At 44.8% G+C, this 24,175-nt stretch overlaps 1 long non-coding RNA gene across 5 annotated transcripts in view; it reads right to left on the reverse strand.

Annotated features, from left to right (window-relative positions):
* The window catches only part of LOC116591168, a 215,109-nt gene that overhangs the window by 190,234 nt on the left and 700 nt on the right, over positions 1 to 24,175 (reverse strand). For all 5 annotated transcript variants that reach the window (XR_004285858.1, XR_004285861.1, XR_004285860.1 and 2 more), the window contains exon 2: positions 4,482 to 5,837. This is a non-coding gene — a long non-coding RNA (uncharacterized LOC116591168). The remainder of the gene's footprint in view (positions 1 to 4,481; positions 5,838 to 24,175) is intronic.

Consider the following 24,175-nt stretch of genomic DNA (forward strand, 5'->3'; position numbering starts at 1 on the left):
CTGTGTCCTTATATGGACTGCTGGCTCCAGTTTGGAAAACTAGTATCAGAACCCTCTCTGTAACATTTAAAGTTCATTCTATAGAAACATGCCCACATTACCTTTATTCTCATGCTATAACAGAATTTGTCTGGTCTTTGTCCCAGGTTCCCGGCACAGAGCTTCTAAAATCCTGGGATCTTCCCAAGTGATAGAAGTGTACTTACTATTCATGAGCCCCTAGATCACACCTGAGTTTATGCTAATAAGATGATGGGCTGGATGGGGTTAGTCACTATAAAGACTAACAACCACCTTGGAAGGTTGGCACTGAGCAACAGCCCCACCTCAAGGATGAGGAGAGTTGGAGATCACATTCAGTCACATTCACATTCATCACATTGAATCACGTTCAATCGCACCTACATAATAAAACTCCAGTAAAAACTGGACACGGAAGCTCAAAAAGGCTTCTTGGTTGGTGAGTACATTGATGGGCTGGGAGGGTGATAGCTCCTGATTCTCCCAGAGAGTATATTCAGGACTTTTCTAGAGCTTCACTATGTGTCTTTTCATCTGGCCGGTCCTGTTCTGTGCCCGTTATGGTAAATGTATAGTCCTTAACTATAGTGCTCTTAGCCAATTATCAAAGCTGAGGGGGCTGTGAGAACCTCCTAAATTTGTAACCCACTGATTACAAAGTGCAGGTGACCTAGGAACCCCCACAGTGTGTCTAGCATCTGAAGTGGGAGCCATCTTGTGGAGGACTAAGCCCTCTACTCTGATACACAGGTGGTATCAGACCAGTAGAGGGATGAAACAGAATCCAGGGCGTAGTTTGCTATAACTACTCTTAATTTCAAATCCAAGAATCTCTTGTCAATGGGAGTAAAAAATCTTGTCTCAAAACTAAGATGTGGGCAAACACCAATGGCTTTGGTCAGCTCAAAATTCAGATCTTGTTACCTGGTGGCCAGGCAGGTTCCAGGTAGCCCCCAGAGACTTAGTGCCTGCATGTTTTCTCCATTGGCCCTAAAACCATTTGGGGGTGAAGCCTTGGTATTCCCCTTCCCGGCCACCCTGCCACCACCGGTCATCTGCGTCTGGGAAGTGTTGCCTTCCCGGGCCCTCAAACTCTGCCCATCTGCATATCTCACAATGTCCTGCCACGAACTTCCTTCTCAACAATCAATGTGCACTTGACATTTTGGTGACCCCTGCAATGAAACGCCAGCCTTTCACACTTTTTAAAAACTAGCCACTGACACAAACAACATTGACCAATACTAAAAACCCTTCTTTTGCACCCTTCCTGGATGAGCACACTCCTTAGCTTCCCTACAGCTTCCCACTAATTCCCTACAAATTAGGAAATGCTGAGCTGTGCTTGAGACAATGGATCTAAGCAATTTTGTTGAATGTTTTTTAGGAATTATTACAGTCAAACTTCAAGTCAGTAGGGGGCAGGGGGGAAAACTCCTCTTTCAGAAAGCTGACTTAATCAGGGCCATTTCAGTCCAGCTAGATCACAGTTGATATATTCAATGTGCCCAAGCAAGGCACGTGAATTAGAAAGATGTGGTATTCATGACGAATACATCATTTAACAAATTCTGCCATTAACATTCTTCAGGCCTTTCTAATCATTTCTATTATCAATTTGGTTATCAAATTTTTTTAGTACCACAAGTAAAAATCCCATTGCAAATGACTCTTCATAATGGCTCTCTTCCAAACCATCCACAGTGGCAATGCTTCGGATCTCATCGGTAGTCTATGTAATAGTAATTGCCCAGGAGGAAAATCCCTAATCATCTATTCTATTTATCATGGATAGAGCTGGAAGAACTCAACCAGCCATGCACAGAGCAATTCCATTTTTTCCCCCATCGCTCCACAGCAAACGCCTTTTTACCATTTTCCTCTCTCCTTGACCACCCCAGGCATTCTAACCATTCCTCCCAGAAAAACACATAAAAAACAGGAGTATTTTAATGTTTAGAGAAAGAAAAGGAATGGGTTGGCTAGCATTTTTCTCCTGTTCTCCTGGGTGTGGAGCTCCTGATCATGAACTTGAGTCAGAGGCTTCTTTCTGGGTCATCCCCAAGTCTACTCCCCTGGCACCCGGGTCTTCTGCCTGAGCCTGTTTGGCAAGAACCACATAAAACCATATGGCGGCAAAAGAGCTAGTAGAGCTTGCCCCTAGCTTCCTGAGCTCCCTCCTTTACCTGGCAACATCAAGACAAAGCTTAACTACAGGTTCCCATTTTGGATCGACCTTATCCAGATTTCTAGGGGTCATTAGAAATCCATCATTGCCAATTGTGTTCCTAAACATACAAGAAAGGAATAATATTCTCTATTGCAGAGTGGATGGTAGGAAATATATGGCATACATAATTTACACACACACACACACATACACACACATTGTTTATGGATTTTCCCTCTGTTTTGTTTCTACGTGATTTGGGATCATGGACCTTCTCACATAACTTTCCACTTTTTTCAAAACATTTTCCCTTAACATAATATTTGGAGATATTTTCAGGTAACAGTGACTAGAAAAGAAGGAAGTCAAAGTACTTCAATAAGCACTTATAGTTTTCATCAAAAATGAATGTTTTATATACACCTGGTCCTTATAAGTATATAAGTGTTGTCACATTAAACCTGAAAATGTCACTGATTAGATTTTTTTTATTCCCCAATAATTGGACCAACTCTAAAGCCAACTAAGATTGTTAAGTGTTATTTTTCATTCTCAAAAAAAGAGAATTTTTTTTTTTTTAAGATAAAACTGCTTGGTCACAGCGAGAATCCCAAGGACTATTTTATCTGTCTCTTTGCATGTATTTTACCTCGGACACACACATACAAAAATCTACTTCAAACAAACCACTATCATTAACTCAAACCTGATGAATAAAGTCAGCAGAAGAGGGCCACTGTCCATGCCATTAGACAGAAAATACACCACCATTATTTGGGAGACCTGGAGAGAAGCAGATCTAAACATTTTTTCCCCTTGGAAATAGTAAGAAAAGTAAATACCAGTCTTTTAGATTCTGTGAATGGGGCCATAAAGGGCTGGAATCTTTTATGCAAGATCTTTTTTTTTTTTAAGATTTTATTTATTTGACAGAGAGAGGGAGAGAACAAGGAGGGGGAGCAGCAGGCAGAAGGAGAGGGAGAAGCAGGCTCCCCACTGAGCAGAGATTCCCAACATGGGGCTCGATCCCAGGACCCCGAGATCATGACCTGATCCTAAGGCAGACGCTTAACAGACTGAGCCCCCCAGGTGCCTCTGTAATGTGTTTCTTTTAATGCTATCTTGAAACTGAAACTATTGGCCCCCTCAAAGACTCAGAAGAGTCGATCAGCAGTGTTAACAATGACAGTCTTGCTTTCAGCCAACATTATTGAGAGGAGCAAAAAATCATTTATATCCACTGAGCACTTCATACTATGTTGTCCTAGACCATAGCAAATCATTTCTTCCTCCTCTATTCTTTCTAGTTTTTAGTAGCTTTGTCATCACCCCAGCCAGAAATCATAAAGTCATCTGGGCTTTATCTTCATCCATCTGTGCTCCCACCAGAGCCATTCACCAAACCATCTGACTCCACGGGTCTCAAATGTCATCGCCTCCTCCAGAGCCCTACTGCTCTTTTTGCTCACACCCTCAGCGCAACCCCTAGCTTCCTTAGTGGTCTCCCTCTTACCCCACTGTTCTCCAGGACCACCAGCACTTTCATTCATGTACCAAATGTTGATGTCTTACCAGGAATGAAATTGCATGTCTCTTGCTAAAGACACTGGGGTGGATAAGACATCCCCACCCCCCACCCCCACCCCCACATCTCCACTGGGCTCTCAAGGACCTCACATCTAAAACACAAATTCCCTTTTGTCACTTATTTGCCTGAACTCTTCAGGGGATTCCCATTGCCTACAATGGGAATCCCCTGAATGCCTACATCCTACATCCCATTGTAGAATGAAATCAAAACCTGTCAGCAGGGCACACTTTGTCACTCTTCATACTCATGGGATCTGGCCCCCATCAGACTACTGGGCCTTATCTCCCACCCTTCTGTCCCTCCCCACATCCAGGTGGCAGCCCCCTCAGCTCCCTGTAGCCCATTCCCCGCCCTAAGAGTCAGGTAAACCACATTCTCTATCTGGAAGCCCCTCCCTCTAGGGAACTCCTGGAATTTTCTTGAAAATGGCTGTATAATTCCCACATGTATCTGTCTCCCAGAGGGCTGCCAACCCTGGAGGAAGGGGTAAGCAACAGGCAATGTCCTTCATTCATTTACCACTTGTCCATTATGCCTGTTCTCTGCCAGGGCCTCCCAGACAGCCCATCCAGCCTGCCCAACAATCCAACAATCTCAAGGGGCCTTACAACATGGAAGAAAAGGAAGAAGCCAGGAGCTGGGCAGAGGCCAACTCCCTGTGTCCCAGCCTAAGGACCCCACAGGGCATTACCTCCTTACCTTAGGAGAAGTCGCCATAGCTGAACGTCTTCCTCTCCAGGTGCAGGCTCAGGAACCTGACCCTACCAGCACGGAGAGAGTAGGACAGTGCCTCAGGGGCACCAGCGTCTCAGATTCTAGGCCCCCAGAGCGCGAGCTGGATGAGCCAGGGTGCCAAGTGTGTCATCTTCCACAAGCACCACAGCAGACACAGCGCCAACTGCTTGCCCAGCACTGCGAGTTCTCACAGGCCGGACTCACGAGTCCTCACTAGTAGGAGGCACGTACCCTTCATGTCTCCATTGTACCCTTCAGGTCTCCATTTTACGGATGAGGAAACGGAGGCACAAGAAGGTCCAGTCACAGGCCCAAGGTCATCAGTTTGGAAGCGGCAGAGCCAGAACTTTTCCTTTCCTTTCCTTTTTTCTTTCCTTTCCTTTCCTTCCTTTCTTTCTTTCTTTTCTTTCTTTCTTTCTTTAAGACTTCAGTTTTTACTGAACAGTGTACAGGGCCGGGGCAAGGGGGTGTTAGTCAAACGGACCAAAGTGCACATCATCACGGGATTCCTCAGATTCTTCTTTGCGTCCACTTTCTCCTCAGCAGGAACGGCAGCGACCATCCCCTCGCCGCGGCCATGCAGAATTATGGCCGACCGCATGCGGTGAGTTCTCGCCCGAGGCCCTGGCGCGGCGCTGCCGATGCGAGCTAGTCACGGGATAGAGCTGCACGCTCACCCAGCGGGGCCTTAGCTACCTCGAAGGAAGCTCTGAAGAAAAGCTTCATAATGGTTCTCTTATGAAAATGGTTCAGCGGCTCCTCGGTGGTCGCTGAAGAGAGGGGACGCCGTGCTGGAATTGGAAGCTGGTTCCAAAATTGGTGTTTTTAAATATTTTGGTGAAGGAGGAGAAACAACTCCCAAAGGGAGCCATTACTGTCACCCTCCAACAGGAAGTTTCATCCTCCCTGTGGGGCAGGCTATGGGAGAAGCCAAGGAGGGCTGCGAGAGGGTCCCTTGGCAAGCATGTGACCGCGACTAGAATGTTCAATGGTGTCAGAGTAGTCAGACACATCTCTTTCCACAAATCACTACCCATTCCTCACCTGAGCTGCACTCTAGCCAGTGTAGACACCTGCCACTCCTCAGGGCTCTGTGGTTCCTCAGCGGTTGTTTGAATGAGTTAATATTTTTATTCAGGCTTCAGTCCGTCTCAGTGGCCTGAGTCTTTCTGCTCCTTTCAAGTGACTTCGTGCTTTTTATGCTCATTTTCTAGCTCAGATTTTCCAGCTCAGAGAGCACTTAGCTCCCTGTTTCCAAATTCGTGCAGCTGGCCTCACTGTTGCCTCCCCATTCTGCTTCCAGGTAATGTTAATCCATATCTGAGGATGACAACACAGGGATTAAGGTCACACAGCTGGTCTCCAAAGGAGGACTTGAACTCACATGGGGCTCTGTGCTCAGCAAGGAGTCTACTCGAGATTCACCCTCTCCCTCATCCTCTGCCCCGCCCCCTGCTCACACGCACCATTTTTCTCTCTCTCTCTCCCTCTCTCTCTCAAAAATAAATAAATAAATCTTTAAAAAAAAACAAAAAACAAAAAAAATCTGCGTCTACCCTAGTGCCAGAAGTCCTGGATTCTTCGGCTCAACCTGGAGCATCTGCTTCCTCCCACTTCACCCTGGCCTCAGCAACCCACCCCGGGGCCTTCCCCTTGTTCTACCCCTCCGCGGTGTTCCCACTTCATATCCCCAGAGGCTCTGGCCCAACTTCATGCTCTACCTGCTGCTTTCCCTCTGCACTAAGCTCAGGAGTCCGCCTGGCCTCCCGTGCCACTCGACCCACACCGCCCTCTGCTGGCCGAGGGCAGCACTTGCACTGCCTTTCCGGGGCTTTGTCGCCATCTCTACTCTCACATTCTCTTTTCACACTCCTTGGCCCTCCACTCCAAGACCCGCCCAGATCCCCACCGCTTCACCTGGACTTCCAGGTGGACCCACCCCCACCTGGTGCCCTCTGTCTAGCTTCAGAATGGCTTCCACTCCCCACACTTCCGATGATCTGGCACCCTGACTAAATGTTCTGGATTTTCCAAGGCCACACTGATTCTAACTATTCTGCCCCATGATCAGATCATTTGGTTCAATTTTTGGATCAGAAATAAAGTCAATGGAGATATATTGCACCTGGATATCATTTATGTAATTGGTGCCACATGCACAGGATACAAAATTCAAAAGGCATCAAAGAAGATCGAGTGCAAATGAAGTCTCTTCTCAGCCCTGGTCTCCAGGCCCACAGGCCCCCAGCTCCCCTCCTCAGACACTGTGATTGTGGGCAGTTTCTCACCCTTCCAAAGAACCCACAGATCTCTGACCTGGATGGGACTGGCTATATTTCAGCAACAGCACTGGCAATTTCTTAATCATTTATAAATTTAAAATTATTTAAAGAAAGAAATTAGAAAGCTCAGCTTCAATCCCACTCCCTAAATGAATTCATATCATTTCTCTAAACTGCATTTTTAATTTTTATCTATATGCACACAGTTTTTTATTGTTTAATCATGGTAATGTGAGAAGTTTAGATCTACTCCCATTACTAATTTCAAACACACATTTCATTTTCATTATTTTTAATGGCTTACGTAATATTCATTTGGACTAAACCCCAGTTATTGGGTTTTTATTTGAAGTGTTAACAGTTATAAATAATAGGGGCGCCTGGCTGCAGGCTCAGTTGTTAAGCATCTGCCTTCGGCTTTGGTCATGATCCCAGCATCCTGGGATCGAGCTCCACATCGGGCTCCCTGCTCAGCGGGAAGCCTGCTTCTCTCCTTCTCCCACTCCCCCTGCTTGGGTTCCCTCTTTCGCTGTGTCACTCTGTCATATAAATAAATAAAATCTTTTTAAAAATTATAAATAATATCAGTATAGTCACCTAGAACTTTCCTCTTTGAATGATTGCTTTAGGATAAGTTCCCAGAGTGGTAGTATGGAGTGTAAGGGATACTTCCTGCCACATTTAGCCAAATAGCTCTTAGAAAGGTGACAGAAGTTTGCAATGCCTCATATAGAAATGAGGATACATCTTACTCTCATTCCATAAAATACAATAATTATGGTTATCAACAAAAAACACTTCCTGATACTATTCTCACTTACATATTTTTGTAGCAGAAAACTCAGGTCAACGCCAACAATTTAGGTTTCTATGTTTCATGTAGACTTCTGCTAGAAGCAGTCCTCAGAGCTAATTGGAAAAAGTCGACTGGTTGGCTTTCTAAGACCTTAGAGAGGTTTTTGTGGCGTCCCACATGGAGGGCAGTTTGGCAAGGTCATGAGTGAGTGGGCACATTCTCATTCTCTCTCCCTCTCTCTCCCTCTCCCCATCCTTCAACGTATTGTTCCATACCCACCAAGCTCCTTTTATGTTATTAGAAAGGGCAAAAGTCTTTCCAATTTACATTCTTTTAAAAGTGATCTCTTTTTGAGGGGTGTTTGGGGGCTCATTGGTAAGCCTCTGCCTTTGGCTCAGGTCATGATCTCAGGGTCCTGGGATGGAGCCCCATGTCAGGCTCTCTGTTCGGCGGGGAGCCTGCTTCCCCCCCAACCCCCGCCTAGTTGTGATCTGTGTGTGTATGTGTGTGTCAAGTAAATAAATAAAATCTTTTAAAAAAAAAATAAGTGATCTCTTTTTGAGTGTCAATGGAGATATATTTTCTTTTTTTTTTATTTTTTTTTTAAAGATTTTATTTATTTATTCGACAGAGAGAGATCCCAAGTAGGCAGAGAGGCAGGCATAGAGAGAGAACGAAGCAGGCTCCCTGCTGAGCAGAGAGCCTGATGTGGGGCTCGATCCCAGGACCCTGGGATCATGACCTGAGCCGAAAGCAGAGGCTTTAACCCACTGAGCCACCCAGGCACCCCGAGATATATTTTCCTTAGTGTGTAAAATGTGTTTAAGACCCTTCCACTTTGGAGAGTGAAACTTGGACCTGGACTCTGCACTCACTAGTTATTTCTCTTGGACAAATCACGCGGCCTATTAGAGGCTAGTTTCTATCAGTAAAATGAGAGAATATCTGTCCACCTCACATAGTTGTTGTGAAGGGCAAATGAGAAGACGCAGGAGCGTGAGAACTGTGTTGTAAATAGCAAGTCATTCTTGAAATGTTCTAAGGACTGTATGAGACCATATGATTCTTCTCATTTCAAACCTCATCTCTTATTGGTTCTGGGGAAAATGTTATTGCATCTTTAACTATTGACTTAGTGCCCTTTCTTTTTGTCTGCTAGCCGAGGAAGTCTAACTATGCAGAAATTGCGATGCTGAGCTCTGTCCACCGCAACAGCCCTCCTGAAATGTTTCATTTCTTAGTTTAGTTCCTTAAAATTCTGGATATATTGCTCAAGGGTTTTTTTGTGTGTTTTTTTTTTAACCAATTTAAGTGCAATTTCTGTTTTGTGCAGCCGAAACAACACTCTCAGTTTGTCTTTTGCAATGATCATTACCTTCATTCTTTTTAATTCTGACCTTTTCTCACTTGAGAGGATACGGTATCCCTCATTTCTTTGAAAAGAGACTCCAACCGTTTTCTGAATTCTGTGTGTGGCTCCCTGTGGGTGCTCTTTGTCAGGGTTAATTAAAACAAAGTTTTTTGTATGTTCTCTATTCTTTTTTGAGTGATGACACTTTTTTCAGGGAGGCCACATTAATTTTTCCAGCTTAATGCATTCTCCCTTAAGTTACGCTAGTGACTAATATCTACTGTATTACTGGAAATTCTTTAGTAAAATTTCTGGTTGATCTTAATAGAATTTGTGATTAGAAGGTTGATTGGGTTTCCATTCACTCCACCATCTTCCTGGATAATTTCCCTACCCTGTCTGGTCTTTCTATCTTTTGGTTCAATAGTCTGGAAAGAACCCAAGGACCAAAGATGGGATTAGAAATGGAGAACCAAACATTTTCAACAGAAAATTGGAAAATGCCTTTTTGTGCTTTGTTGCTGCTGTTAAGGTTCATGCTGGACCTAATAAAAGGTGAGCAAGGATGGAGTACTGAAATAAAATCTTACCACAAACCCCTTAATAAGTAGATGTAGTAACTGCATTCCTAAAGTTTCTGAACCTTCCAGGCATTTTGCACGCAGCAGAGGCTATGTTGATTTCTCTAGATACAAAGGAGGGAGATGCCAACTTATTTCCAAAGTCTTTTCCCAGCTCTGAATTTCTTCAACATTAAATAATATTTAACCTGTAGATTCGGGCACTCATTGATGTGACCAGAATTATCCCCACTTCCTGCTACCTCACCTTCAAAATGCCCACGTGTGTGTATGTGCACATGCGCGTGGGTACGCACATACACACGCGCGCACACACACACCCCTACTCTGATTTCCTCGTTTGTAAATTTTTCGCATTAACTGTTATTAAACGTAAAATGAAACTGTGAAAATGACAGTGAGGGAACTGAAGAGAAAACTGGTTTCTCTGGAATCATGGAAGCTCTGCTCACCCAGATCTGCTCCAACACGTGAGGAACCTAAAAGTAGAGCCCACAGGACAGCACCCACAGCCCTGTATGGGTGAGGCACCAAATCTCCACCCGGTTTGGACTCTGAGGGGCAGCCCTGCGGCCCTCTGGTGGACACACTGTGGAATCGCAGCCTTCCAGCCTAAACAAGGGCACAGGAGCCCACCTGAGAAGAAAGCCCCTGGGGCTCTGCCGGAGGAACCTGAAACCCTAACCAAGGGCCTACCCCACCCCCCCACCAGGTCCTTGCCTCAGAAATGGTGATCTCGCGTCATTTTGAGGCACACTATCCTTGCAGCTGTTAGACTTGAGGCTCAAGAAAACTAGGCTGGATTTCAAACTAGGAGATATTGAAGGGCCTACATCTTTGTTAGTATTTTGGGTAATCCCCACAAGAGAACTTTTTTTTTTTTTTTTAATTCAGGCGAGTCAGAATGAAGTTTCTGGCCCCAGGACTCTTGTCTCTCTTTTGAACTTCAGTTACTCTTAGTTTACACAGGCCAAACTTGTGTCTCAAGAAGATACCTGTGGCAACTACTAGCAGGGAAGTGAGGTGTGGGATACTTCTGACAGCCTGTGAATGGGAGGGTATGGCTCCCTTAAACACTGATCCCCCAGTAATGAATGCTGTCCCTTTACCTAGTCATTCACGTAAGCAACAAATATTTGTTATTCAGGACTATTTGCTCTCAGATCTCTTCCGTGTCCTCTCCAATCACTGTTCCCTGTTTACCCTCACCAATTGCCTTCCAGCTGCAATGGTCAATGGGATCCTCTAGCAACAGGTGAGAGGTTGGCAAGCAAGAGAAAACGGATTATGGGGGAACCTGGGTGGCTCAGTGGGTTAAAGCCTGTGCCTGCTGCTCAGGTCATGATCTCAGGATGCTGGGATCGAGCCCCACATCCGGCTCTCTGCTTGGTGGGGAGCCTGCTTCCCTCTCTCTCTACCTGCCTCTCTGCCTGCTTGTGATCATAAATAAATGAATAAATAAAATCTTAAAAGGAAAAGAAAACACGTCATTTTTTTTTCCATCCCTCTCTCCGTATTTTGAGCATCATTTTCCTGCAGTGAGTCCAACTCCTCACCAGACAGCCCCTCCCTGCAGGGGCCTGGGCGGTGCCTGCCATGGTAAAGCCTCAGCTTTTGATTCTTGGGACACCATCCCTCCTGTGCGTCCTTCAAGCCCTAATGGTAGAAGCAGCTTCTTGTGGCTGCTAAGAGCTGGTTGTTTCTTCAGCCCATTCAGCGTCCCACCTCTATCCACTACCTGTGTGATCCATGCCCTGTTTTAAAGTCCCTCTTTGAAGTGCCCAGGATGATGGTGTTGAGTTGGGACTAGGGACATGACAGTGAGCAAGACAGGCTCAGTTCCCCATCCCATGTTGCTCATAGTCGATCATGGAAAACAAATACGAAATAAGCAATCTTAGTGTAAGTGTTTCAAAAGGGAATTCCATAGGAACATAGAGCAGAGAGGCCTGATCTAAAATATGAATAAATTTTGCAACTTCACAGGTGACACTAGAGACTCTAGGTAAGGGGCACCTGGGTGGCTCAGTCGTTAAGCATCTGCCTTTGGCTCAGGTCATGATCCCGGGGTCCTGGGATCGAGCCCCACATCAGACTCCCTGCTCAGTGGGAAGCCTGCTTCACCCTCTGCCACTCCCCCTGCTTGTGTTCCCTCTCTCGCTATCTCTCTCTGTCAAATAAATAAATAAAAATCTTTTGAAAAGAGAGAGAGAGAGAGACTCTAAGTAACTGGGTCTTTGCGCCAAGTTACAAGGGTGGCACGGCAAGTGTGAACGCGGCCTCTCAGCCTGCCTGGCTCCAGCAGGAAAGAAAAGGAAGGGACTCTAGTGGAAGGGGAAAGTTGGAGCTTTCAAGCAGGATTCCGTTCATGGTTGCTACAGAGAAATAGGAATGGGGTTGTTCCGTCAGCCTGCAGTTATCTTGTCTGCCAACTAAGCTCTGCCTGGTCCGGCCAGAGAAGGAGCCGGAAACATGGAGGAATGTATCATCCATCCCCTGCCAACCTCTAAAATCATGGGAGTCAGGTGATGCCCAGGCCAAGCCCACCTCCGAGAAAATGCTTTCCCGAACACTGAAGCTGCAACATGGCAGGATTTTCTAGGCGTCCTCCCAGCCCAGCCCTTCACAGTGAGAATGAGGACCAGTTCCTAGTCTGTCATGACAGGTTCCTGTTGTTGTCCTGTTGAGCTCCGGGCGTCCTTATCTTCTCTGTGTAGCCCATCAGTATTGATGAGTTCCAGATTCGCTCAATAACACCTCGACTCCTCTTGCCAAATCATGAAAGCTCTAAACTTAGAGAGCAGATGAGGCAGACATACTTCCTTCACCTTGGCCTTTTAAATCAGTGTACAAGATCAAAAGTGTGTTTTTTGAATGAAGGTTTTCCAACTGCCTACTACAAACGAGAGTCATTACTCAAATGTTTGGCCATTCCAAGCCACCCTGCCTTGCAGAATTCCCTGATACGGAATGAGGGAGAGAACATGTTAGAGAGTCCTCTCCTCTTTCCAAGTTCACTGCCCAGCCTCGGTTCTTATTAGACCCTAGTACAGCTAATAACATTTCAACTCAACATACTACCACCCACAAGTCTCTGGTCTTGACTTTGAACTGCAGTTACTTAAAGTGTCAAAACTCATGACTTGAAGTGCCTGGATAGCTCATTGGGTTAAAGCCCCTGCCTTCAGCTCAGATCATGATCCCAGGGTTCTGAGATTGAGCCCCGCATAGGGCTGTCTGCTCAGCAGGGAGCCTGCCCTCCCTCTCTCTCTCTCTCTCTCTCTCTGCCTGCCTTTCTGTCTACTTGTGATCTCTGTCTGTCAAATAAATAAATAAAATCTTCTTTAAAAATTTTTTTAATTAAAAAAAAAAAAACACTCGTGACTCAAGAAGTCATGATGAGTAGGACACTTGGATGGCTCAGTCAGTTAAGCATCTTGCCTTGGGCTAAGGTCACAGTCCCCGGGTCTTGGGATCGAGTCCTGCATCCAGCTTCCTGCTCAGTGAGGAACCTGCTTCTCTCTCTGTCTCCTCCCTCCACTTCCCCTGCTTGTACTCTCTCACTCTCTCCCTCTGACAAATAAATAAAATCTTAAAAAAAAAAAAAAAAAAAAAAAGGTCATGATGAGTCAGGCCAAGAAGAGGAGGGATCCCAGGGTTGCTTGAGACTCTGGGCTCCATAAGAAAATGAAGCCCTAATGCCCTAAGGCATCTATTGTATGTAATAAATTAACCCTCTTCTAGAATGGTACTAGCCATGTACTATCCTTGGGAGAATTGAGAAAGGGTCACCCAGATAATATTCTAGAGACCTCAATTCTCTTCCAGAGCCCCTGTTGAGTAAGGCTGGCCCAATAGCACAGAAGCTGGTTCCAGGAATACTTCTGCCACTCTCTTGAACCTCTCTAGTTCAAAGGGCTACACACAAATGATTACACGCACAGCATTAGCAATAGTCTGGGAGGAATGTTTATTTTAAGAATATGGGTATAATAAAGGCATATCGAGAGGACCTGGAAAAGCAACCAAAGGAGCCCCCAAGAAGTCCACATTCTGGTCTCCTGATGGCCTTTTATCTTCCTTCTGCAGGTGTGAGACTCAGCAGATGCTTATCAATTTAACAAGGTGCCCATTCGATGAACCAAACCCATCCAATTTTAACAGAAAACTATCAAAAACAGACCTATTTTTATCTGACCTGATCACCTTTGCAGGGTCCATTTTCTGGAGAGATCTCCATAGGAATGCCTACTCCCAGCTACCCCCACAGAGTCTTGAGGGCAGGGAGGGGGACTAAGACACTGGAGTGAGGAGCAGGTGGGGCTTGGGCTTTGGAGGAAGCATTGTGTTATCTCCCTAGAGCCTCCAGAACCCTGCTCCCTGGGGCTAGGGAGAGCTGGTGGTGGGGCGGGGGTGGGGGGTGGGCGTGGGGTGGAAGAGATGCAGTGGAAGGGTGGGAAAGAGGGGCAGATGAATAACACTTAGTTTAGCACTTTTTTTTTTTTTTTTAGCAGTTGTTTTCTGGATGTTTCAATGATGTGTCCTAGCCCCTCAGTTAGATTGTAAATTCCTAGAGTGCAAGGACTAAGTTCATGCTGTACATCTTGAATCTCCTACAGTGTCCAGCACAGTGCTTTTCCTACAGATGCTTAATCAGTATGCTGTTGATTAATTAGAATCTGCTTTGGGGAAAAAATGTGTATCCTTGTAACAATTACATATGAGGTTTATGTGAAAGTACTGTGTGAATATCACAAATCTTAAAATATTGTATATCTGGGCACTATGAGCCATCCCGCCCCACCAAGCCTCATAGGAGCCCTCCCACCCCACCCAAATGTCCAACAGAGATAGAATCCAGAGATAGCTAGGGTTCCTCACCACTGGAACTGAGCAGAGCTTCCCCCTGGAGACAGAGCCTAAAGGCTTCTTTCTCAATTTTCTAGAAACAGTACTCAGGGCAAAAGCTGAGGACAAAACTAACCCCCCCACCATCCGTCCCCCCATCCCCCGCTCCCCTCCCTGCACACATTCCACTGCTGCTCTGCTTCCTCAAGTCAAAGCTTTCTCTTGCCACACCCCCACATGAACACCTGCTTTAGGGCTGAATTCTATTCTCACCAATAGTCAGGAACCAACTTATACTGCCTCCCCCAGGGTTTGCAGCTCAGCTGGGCAGGGGTCTGGTGATCCTCTCTGGACTTGGAACCTGTGAGATCTGACTGTGCATTTCAGGACGGGCCTCGCAGGGTCCCTTGGCATGGCTCTCTCACTGGTCATCCTAGAACCTAGATAGTCAACACCTTGTGGGGTAATACGATACTGACTCTCACAAGCCAAACTCACATGAAATTGATCTGGTCTCAAAAATCAATGGGGTAAGGGTGCCTGGGTGGCTCAGTGGGTTAAAGCCTCTGCCTTCTGCTCAGTTCATGATCCCAGGGTACTGAAATCAAGCCCCAGCATTGGGCTCTCTGCTCAGCAGGGGGCCTGCTTCCTCCTCTCTCTCTCTCTCTCTCTCTCTCTCTCTGCCTACTTGTGATCTCTGTCAAATAAATAAATAAAATCTTTAAAAAAAAAAAAACCAACAACTTCTATTTATAAAAAAAAATCAGTGGGGTAGATTTTGGGGGGAACGTTATCTCCCAGTGATGAGAAAAGGTGTCAGTTGCAATCCACACCTGCTACCTGGAATAACAATCTAGTAGCAGTGGAATGAATGCAGAATCAGCGGGGGGGGGGGGGGGGGGGGGGAGTTGACTGGTGCTGAAGGATCCTTCAACCAGACTTTGACCGTGCTAACAAGCACCCACCTCCCAGCATGCCTTTGGGGTGACCCAAATGGCCACATCCACCAGAAAACATGCTTCTTCCCTCGGACAATACTAGAAACCCTCTAAATTCTTAACTCACAGCTGTCTTCAGCCTAAACCTCATAAGCTGAGCTCTCTTTCCTTTTTCCCTAACCATTCCATTGACCTTTCAACATAGCTTAGTTCTTTACTAAATATGGACCCCATCTTGCATCATGTATGGACAAATAAGGATCTTCACCTGACACCATGATGGCAGGGGTCCCAAGGCTTTTCTGGGAAGATGGGTGTCTTGCCCTGTCTTTGCGCAGCCTTCCAGATTTCATCTCCACTGTATTGGGGAGCTATTCTTTTCTCTCCATGCATGGCCTCCAGTGACTTTGACAGCCAGGTCTACCCTGGGATCTCTACTGATCTGACCGACAGAAACTCATCTGACCCCTTTGCTCGGTCTGATAGGCGGTTGGTGAGTATTGTGATAGGTCATCTTCCCTTCCTTTGAGGGTGCTGCATTTATCCCCTCAGAGGGTAATGCAGAGCGATTCTGAACACCCCACCTGTCTCCAGCAAAGGCCTGAGCTCTGGGATGACTATCCTGCCCTGCAGTCAGGCATGCCCTCTGGCTCTGTTCCAAGGCAAAGTTGGTCTTCCTATTTCTGCCAGTTTTCAAAAAATTAACACTCAACCATCATGACCTTTATACCATATTTACCAACCTTAGCATAGGGAAATCTGGACTTTGAAAGCTATTCGGCAGGCTTGACTGCCCAAAGAAGTTCAAAGAACAGCCTAGCCAATTGTGTCAAAGTTGATGGTGTTCTCTAGACCCATGACTAATACATTTTTATTCAATATATTTTAAGTCGCTGTACTCAAAAGGCAATAAGACCTGAAAATGATATGCCATTCTGATCCTGGAGCACCCAGGAAACTTTCCAGCTCAGTGAACTCTACACAAATAGAGACAGCTTAATATGCTATAGGACAGTGGCTTTCAACCTTTTTAGCTCCCCAGTAAGAAATGCAAGTTAAACGGCAACCCAATATACAGACACACACATGCACACACACACACACGCGCACTTACACACCTCTACATAATGGAACAATTCTTTCTTAAAATAGTACTGTCTTAGGGACGCCTGCATTTGGCTCAGGTCGTGATCCCAGGGTCCTGGGATCAAGTCCCACATCCTGCTTCTCCCTCTGCCCTGCTCTGCCTGTTCTGTCTGCAGCTCTCCACACTTCTGCTCTCTCTCTGACAAATAAATAAAAATATTTTTAAAAAAATTTTTTTTTAAACTTTACTGTCTTAGAGAAAGATACATGTGAAAGAGATTTATTAAGAAATATTTTCAGGGAAAAGAGTTAGAGGAGATGAGGAGGCTAGGTTGCATAAGGTACAGTAATCCAGCCCAAGTCACATAGAGGGTACTCTGGACTCGGGGGAGGCAGGAGATACTGTGGGTCACACCTCAAAGGCATCTCAGTGAGAAGACAAAAAGAGTTAGAGTATGTACATCTCATCCCCAAAGGTCTTTGGGTGAGTGCTGTGGAAGGAGGGAAGGGACATTCCTAGGGCCCCTGCTCTCCCATACCTTCCAACAACATGCTGACTTTGGGGAAAGGTCAGGCACTGGATTTCCCCTGCCGTGCACAGAAGTACAGGGATCCCAGGTGACATACGCAGAGCAGAGACTGCTACATTTTCTACTCTGGTTTTTCATTGCTGTCTTTTGGGTTTTATTTGCTGGACGTGAATTTAAATATCAGCACAGCCACTTATGATCTGTTATTTAACCTGCTTGAGGCTCTTCTTCGTTCTTAAAATGAGAATAATAATTATCAACTTTGCTCGTTGGGGTGAAACTCAGATTCGACATAGATATCCCTAGCAAATAGTAGGCAATCAATGTGTAGCGATTATGGTTAAGAAATGGATCCTCAAAATGACTCAAAAGAGTAGTACAGAAATTTCTGTGTGCTCTTGACTGTATTCAAGACAGGCATGCATAAAAACCCAAGTGGTAGAGTATGGGTGCCTTTGCAGATATACAACAGGCATCTGCACAAAGATTCACCACCTCCTGCCTCCACATCTTTGTTTTTTGTTCCCTTTGACTAATAAAGCTCATTTGAGCTCCATCTTAAATGTCTCTCTTTCATAAAGCTTTTCCAGACCACCCGAACTAAAAATACCCTCTCCCTCCTTTGAATTGCCATGCCATTCTACTTGAAATTATTCTATGGCAGTTTTTCCACTTTCTTTTTTCCTCTCTGCAATAGCTATTAAAATCCTGACTTGGGAACAGATAGACAAACCAATGGAATGAAATAAAATCCAGAAATAGGCTCAAATACATATGGGAATAATAAAGAAATCAAGGCATGGGGGGGAAACTCCAACAGGGCTGAGATAACTGGCTAACCATTGGGGGGAAAAGTTAACATGGATCTCTATCTCACTTCTCATACAAAAACAAATATCAGATGACCCAAAGATTTAAACATACACACAAATACCGAGTAACTATGTTACTCATGAACACATGAGTGAATTTCTTTATACTCCCAGAGTAAGAAAGGCCTTTCAGAACATGATATAAAACTCAGAAGCCATAAGAGAAAAGAGGAAAAAATTTGATTCCACAAAAATTTTAAATATCTACATGACATTAAAAAGACATAAATTCAAAAGCCAAACTGAGAAAAATATTTGCAACTCATGACAATCAGACAGTTCATGTCCTTCCATAAAGAGTTTATAAGAACAGATGAGAAGGGGCACCTGGGTGGCTCAGTGGGTTAAAGCCTCTGCCTTCGGCTCAGGTCATGATCCCGGGGTCTGGGGATCGAGCCCCGCATCGGGCTCTCTGCTCAGCAGGGAGCCTGCTTCCTTTCCTCTCTCTCTGCCTCTCTGCCTCCCTGTGATTTCTGTCTGTCAAAATAAATAAAATCTTTAAAAAAAAAAAAAAGAACAGATGAGAAAACACAGTAAACAACCCAATAAAAGTGGACAAAGGACATGAATAAGCAGTTTATGAAACAAGAAATACAAATACCTGTAAACATATGAAAAGATATTCAATCACATTAATAAAGAAATGTAAATTTAAAAAAAAAAAAACACTTTCACCCAGGTTGGCAAAAAATGAGATGTTTGGTGAAACTACACGCCAGGAGGGCTGCGAGGAGCTGAGCACCATCACACTGAATTGCCCTTTAGGAAGGTTCCCAGAGACCAGAGAAGGGCAAGCTTTTCTGGAGGGCAACTGACAATTTCTACCAAATGCCAAAAGTGCATAACTTTGGCTTAATGACTCAACTGTTGAGTGGGTGTAGTATGAGTTCTAGCTATGTGTCCAAAGAACGCTATTGCGACATCACCTATATTTGAGGAAAGTCAAAAATAACTAAAAACAATAGGGGACTGACAAATGAGAGTCCATCCAGATAATAAGAGAAGGAACAAGAACGAAGTAGGTTGGTATGGCCCTGCTAGTCAAAGATGTCCAAGAAATACCAAACAGGTTGAGCACAGCATGCACACACACACACAAACACACAAACACACACAAATGAATGCACATAAAAAAGGAACACTGACAAGAGCCTTTGCTCTAGATAACTGTACTGGATCATTGCATCACTGTCACTGTCCCAGTCTTGGTACTATATTACAGATGTCACCTCTGTAAGGTGTCCTCATTGGGTGAGGTTGAAGAAAGCATACACTGGGACACTAGATACTATTTTGGAGTCTATTGTTGTTTCAAAATTAAAAGGTTTGGGGTTTTTTTTTTAAGGCGTAGAATGTATGTATCATGTGATTCTTAGGTTTTTTAAGAAGTATCAAAAGGTAAGAACAATCCCTATGTCATTACGTTCAAAATGAGTGGGTATAGCACATGCAATCAGAAGGACAAACACACCCATCCCCTTCACTCCCAAAGGTTTGCTTGGGAAAAAAGGATAATAAATGCTTAAACTACCCCCATTTCCTATACAGAGATTAAAAGGAGTGCAGTTTTGCTCAAGAATTTGATCTGACCCAACAAAGGAGAAAGCCCTCAAAAGTAGACTGCTCTGTCCTTTGGCAAGGCTCGTGACGGGTCTTATTCACTTCTTCCCACAGGCCTCTTACACTGTTCTAAAAGCAAGGTAAATGAACTGAAACTGCTTTGCATAATAATGTCAAATGTCATCTCCAGAGAGGACAGGCTGGCACTGCCAGGGACACAGTTCTGTTTCTTAATGTAGCCTTGAGTGGCATTGTCCCTAAGAATGGCGGTTGGTTCTTGGAAGAGTTTGTGTGTGTGTGTGTGTGTGTGTGTGTGTGTGTGTGTGTGTGTCTACCTGTGTGTTCAGTTCCTCATAGGAAAATGGAATACCTCAGTAGAGGCAAGGAGATATTTTTTCGTCTCATCCTACCAGTGAGATCTCACGGGAAACACAATGAGTTCCAGAACAGGACTTGAACTATCGTTCTGGCCAAAACCAGCCAAAGCCCACCTTGCAATTTTCTACCAATGCCCCCTACCAAATAAGTCAAACTGGCAGGAATTAATAGCTTCAGGAGACTCCTGCTTCAGAGTACTCTGATGTTCTGATTCCAGGACAAGGACAGATCCCCTGGGAGAAAAACCCTTGTTGTTGCACTGGAAAGATTCTAAAGACAATATTAACTGTATTTCAAGGCTATACACCTTTAACCCACTGACCTGGGCCCTCTAGTTGATAACTTGACTTCTTTGAGGTGTCAACACAATACTGACTCTGGGGAAATAAGAAACCAGATATTCTAAGAAGATCAAGCTTGACCACACTAGAAACTAGCCTCCACTGATGCTAGCAAGTCTGTCCAAGATCATATCAAGAATAGTTAACTGCTGTTAACTATTCAGGGACTGCTTCCCCTGAGTGTGGACCCTCACCTGCTTCCCCTTTAAAAACCCCCTGCTTGGTCCAGGACTTTGGAGATGGTCCACCATCTTCCCAGGTTACCCACTTCATAAAGAAAGGAACCTTTCTTTCCCAACCGACACTTGTCTCTAAGAAACAATTGGCTTTCGAATGTCAAGCAGCCAACCTTGGGTTTTGGTAACAAAAGAGGCTGCCAGCAAGTCCTCAACAAGGCAAATGCCTGGTTGGAGTCAGGAATCAGAAGGGTTGGGGGAGGGGGATAACACCTGCAAAAGAAGAGGGAGGAAGCAGGACTAAGCAGGAGGAACTGTTGGACCTGAGGCAGATCCGACAATAAGGCCAGCCCAACAGGAAGCTCTAAAGCAAAGATGGCGTGTTAGAGGAGCTGCGTGTTGGGCAGAAAAGGGAAGGTCCTTGTTCCACTATTGTGCTCAGTCAATGGCTGCTGTCAGCCTGAGAAGGAGTTAACTGTCCGCTGAAGGCTGGCAGCTAATCAGGTTCCCAGCAGCCAGCTTGAGTCCTTTCTAGAAGGAGAATCTGAGCTGTTTTCTGCATCTCCACGTCTGCCTCTCACAAGGACTTTACTTCTAATTAGTTGCCTATGTTAAAAAATCAAAGAGTTCATATTAAAATCCAGATTTCTACCTTCTGTTTAAAAAATCCTAAGATCTGGGAGCCTGGGTGGCTCAGATGGTTAAGTGTCTGCCTTGAGCTCAGGTCATGATCCAGGGGTCCTGGTATCAAGTCCCGGTCCCGTATCGGGTCCCTGCTCAGTGGGGAGCCTGCTTCTCCCTCTGCCTCTCTCTCTCTCTCTCTCTCTCTCTCTCATGAATAAATAAATAAATAAAAGCTTTAAAAAAAATCCTAAGATCTGGCATCATGAGGCTGGTATCTTCGATGGAAAACACGGGCAGAATTGAATACACACCAAGCATGCAGGCTGGGTCAGCAGGACCCAGCAATCTCTACAAACTCCCAGCCACCAAGGCCACGCTGTGTTGACATTCTTAATGAGCTTCGGACATCAACCAAGTAAAGCATTCTATGTACTATGCAAAAGAGGGTAGGATGACAGGTAAATTCACTTTAGAAAAATGAATCCATCGGAACTGGTCATACCTTTTCTGAGGTAATTTGATCATAGTCATCAACTGGAAACATTTGACCCAGGGTACAAATGTATTTGCACCAAACACAAAAAATACATACTTCCAAGCTTGTACACTGTAGCATTGTCTGAAATAGCAAAATGAAGCAAAAAGGAAGTGAGTTAAATGTTCATCAGTAGGAGAAAGGCTAAATAAATTATGGAATATCCACACAATAGAATACTGTAAAGCTATTTTGAAAAGGGAGAGAGAGAATAAAGTAGATCTATTATGTACTATTCAGAACATTCTCTAAGAATGTATTTTAAGAAATGAAAGAAATAAAGGAAAAGAAGAGAGAAAGAAAAGAAGCAAGCAGTTTGAAGGACAGTATGCATAGTGTTCTTCCATTCATAGGAAACATTTTTAAGGGGAAAATGCATGTAAAGCCTAGGAAACTTCTAGAAGGATACACCAGACCAGGAGCTATATGGGGAGCAGGTAGATTCAACATAGGAAAGAGTTACTTTTTTACTTTTCACTTTAAAACCTTCCATCTCTTTTTAAAATCATGAACATGTGTTATTTGTATAATTTAAAGACCAGCTATTTAATGATTAAAACAACAATGCTGAAAGGAAAACTCCTATCGAAAGAAAATTAATTTCCATGAAAACTCTCATTCCCCAACAACGTCAGGAAAACAAAGCATAGCTATTCAACGTACACAGCAGGTCAGATTGTCATGACTCACTATGATTTCACATTGTGGGGATAAAAATGCCTCACCAGGTTAGAAATATGCAATAAAACTTATAAAAAGCACCAAACACTTGCCACACTTAATAAGTGGGCATTCAGTAAAGTCACTGTTATTCCCCAGCCCTCCCCTGCTGCCTAGTCCTGACCTGTGTCAATGACCAGTCTAGGATGATTATTGCAAAATGCAAGATTTGTATTCCACCCCAGGTGAACAGTCACCCCTCAACAAAGATGGGAGCGTCTCCCCAACAACAAAGGCATTTCCTCAGCTCTGCAAATGGTACTATCTCCATACATACAAGAGCAATCCCATTGCCTATTAATGTTTCCCATTCCCAAAAGGCTCCAACACACCCCTGTATTTCCCTCAAAGATTTCCTACTCCCCGCCTCCACTCCCAGTCTCCAACAAACCAACTTGATGAAGAGTAGTAGCTCGAGACTCGTACACCTCTTGCCTTCCCTCTTCCCTTTCCTGTCCACAGATCTCCTCCCTGATGTTCCCTGTGCTCTCCCCAAAGAAATGGCACTGGAGACCCAATATCAACCCTACCCAGACCCTACCCATCACAAGGCCATGTGATGTTCACTAAGCTCCCAGGCCAGAATTTTCTTTTTTCAGAACCCTCTGCTCTTTGAGGTGTGGGCTCCCTCTCCCTCCCCCAACTTCAGCTGCTGGATCTGGCTGTCCACCTCTGGGCAAGAGACAAAGAGAATCAGATCTGCCCTGGAGGCCTGTCTCTGTGAACCCAGAGCCCTGAGAACCCGAGCTCCCATCCTCCTCCATACTCTCCCCACAGGTCCACAGGTGCAGAGCACTGGGAAGGGTTTCCACAGTGCATTAGCTCTGAACAGGGGAGGAGGAAGAGGAGTGTCATGCTATCCAGCCTCTGTTGTCAATAATTCACGAGGTTCAGACTGAGGGGCACCAGTCAGAGTCAGTTTTCCCCGGACATGGGGAAAATTAGACTCAAGCTCTCTTATCTCATCAGGATGTGCTAAGTACCAAAGCTGAGTACCACAGCTGCAGCTCCTCGGCTGACGAATATACTACAAATCCAGTGCTTGCCTGATAGATCACTTGCTACCCAGACTTCCCCTTTCGAACACTGAAATCCCTTTTTAGCTGCTCTGCAGAACTACACATATACTAAATGAATCTCTAGCAAGTATGAATTCTATTAAACAGCAATTCCCAGAACTGAATTGCACAGACCAGGATTCTCTCTCTTCTAACTGTAAGGACTGACAGAGTTAGTTGCCAGACTGGTGATTTCACCAACTAACAACACTTTTCTCAACCTACCCATCTGCTTTCATCATCTTTTCTTAACAAAAAGACTAACACCAAGAAAAGAAAAGGAAAAGAAAAAGGAGCAAAAGCATATCCCTGAATAAGGAACTGTCAAGTTAAATAAGCTTAGCTTTATGAAACTCACTATATTGTCTTTCTCTGTCTCAGTTTGTCTAGAACGAGTGCAAACTTTGCCAGAGATCAGCACCACTTCTCAGTCTAGCATTGGGAGGCCACTGGGTTAAACCAATTCAGTCGCTGACACTTAAGTCTCTTGGGGGCCTTTCCACGGTATCCCATAAGCCATCCAGATTTATTAATTCTCCCAGAAACCCAGAAGGGAGATCATTTGGACCCGCTTGGCGGAAGTGTAGAGTGAAGTCTTGAACACAGAATTCATAGCTTGAGAGGACTTTATTCATCATCTCCCCCAGCGCCCTGTTTACAGATGAAGAGCCTGGCCTGTAGCAACAATAATAGTAATTCTATGATGGCAATAATTACTATGTGTTTAGTAATGTCCAGTTTTTAAAGTGCTTTTACATTCAATAAATATTTATTGAACCGGGATGGAGGCTAAGACCCGGGTGATTAGGGAGAATTGAGTACCACCACTGGCTGGGAGACCCTCTCACCTTTCCTACCACTTACGACAATGGGGCAGGCCCTTGAGGCGGAGGTACCAGAAGTCTAGTCCAGTCAGGATCTTTTTCCCTGCACACTGGTTACCATAGCGATAGGCGTCTGCCCTCCAGAGCTGTGAGGATGG

Source organism: Mustela erminea, chromosome 5, assembly GCF_009829155.1.
Source record: "Mustela erminea isolate mMusErm1 chromosome 5, mMusErm1.Pri, whole genome shotgun sequence".
NCBI classification, from domain to species: domain Eukaryota; kingdom Metazoa; phylum Chordata; class Mammalia; order Carnivora; family Mustelidae; genus Mustela; species Mustela erminea.